The following is a 1,201-nucleotide window of genomic DNA, read 5'->3' as shown; positions in this document are numbered from 1 at the left end:
TGCATTTGAAGGACCGCTTTTTGAATATAAAAAGCTTGGTCATTGGTTTGATTATAAAAGGGTTGGTTTTGGTTGAAAAAGGGTCTTTGAGTAGGATTTCTCATTGGAGGATGGGTGTACGTTGGTTGAGGATTTTGAACATTTTGGCTTTTATATGAAAAGTTTGGGTGAAATTTGGTGTTTTTATTGAAAAAGTTGGAGTAAGGGGTGCATTCTTGTATGCTTGGAAAGCATTCACTTGCTCATTTGTGCCCCTACACTCTTGTTGATCATGTGCCAAAGTTCCACAATTCTCACATACTCCATTTAGAATAGAAGAAGTTAACACCATGGCATTAACTTGCTGATGTTGCTTGGGTGATTGATAGGCCTCAATCAACTTGGCTATGGCCTTGTCAAATTTCAAGTTCATTGTGTCAATATGGGAGCATAATTGGGCACCCAAATCGGCACTTAATTGTGTGACGGAGTCAACTTCATGTCTCCCTCCCCCAGTAGCTTTTCTTGGCCTACTATATTGAGAGTTGTGAACCGCCATCTCCTCTATCTCTGCCCAAGTTTTGTTATCATCTACCTCGGTGAATCTTACATTAGAACCCATATTGAGCTCATTCCTTGAGTCTTCATGCAACTCATTCCAAAATTGTTGGACTAGAAACCATTCGGTTAACCCATGATGAGGACAAGAGCGACATGTATCTTTCAATCTTTCCCATGCCTCATATAGAGACTCTTCATCTCTTTGCTTGAACCCGGTGATTTTGGCTCTTAACATGTTGGTTTTCTCCGGAGGGTAAAACTTCTTGTAAAAGGCAAGTGCTAACTTCTTCCATAAATCGATTCCAAGAGTGGCCTTGTGTAGGCTCTTCAACCATTGCTTCGCGGCTCCAATAAAGGAAAAAGGGAACAATACCAATAGAATTTGATCTTGTGTTACCCCCGTTTGGGAAATTTCATCACAATAGTCACAAAAAGTCTCCAAGTGTAGATAAGGATCCTCACTAGGCATCCCTCCATATTGACTTCGTTCGACTAATTGTATGAATAAGGATTTGGCAATGAAATTACCGGTCAAGTGGGGTGGTGTAGTAGTACCATTAGGTAGGTTCTCCTCGGTTGGTACGGAATGAGATGAGAATTTAGGCATTGTGGGTTGATTTTTTGGTTGGTATGGACTTGGTTTATCCTCTCCTTGTCTTGC

At 40.9% G+C, this 1,201-nt stretch overlaps 1 non-coding gene across 1 annotated transcript; it reads left to right on the top strand.

Moving 5' to 3' along the window:
* Positions 1-668: 668 nt before the first annotated feature.
* On the top strand, positions 669-775 carry LOC141635637 (small nucleolar RNA R71). The gene has a single exon (XR_012540310.1). It is a non-coding gene; the product is annotated as a small nucleolar RNA R71 (small nucleolar RNA).
* Positions 776-1,201: the final 426 nt, after the last annotated feature.

This window comes from Silene latifolia, chromosome Y, assembly GCF_048544455.1.
Source record: "Silene latifolia isolate original U9 population chromosome Y, ASM4854445v1, whole genome shotgun sequence".
NCBI lineage: Eukaryota > Viridiplantae > Streptophyta > Magnoliopsida > Caryophyllales > Caryophyllaceae > Silene > Silene latifolia.
The sequence above is the reverse complement of the archived record's forward strand: the minus strand, read 5'-3'. Positions and strand labels throughout refer to the sequence as shown.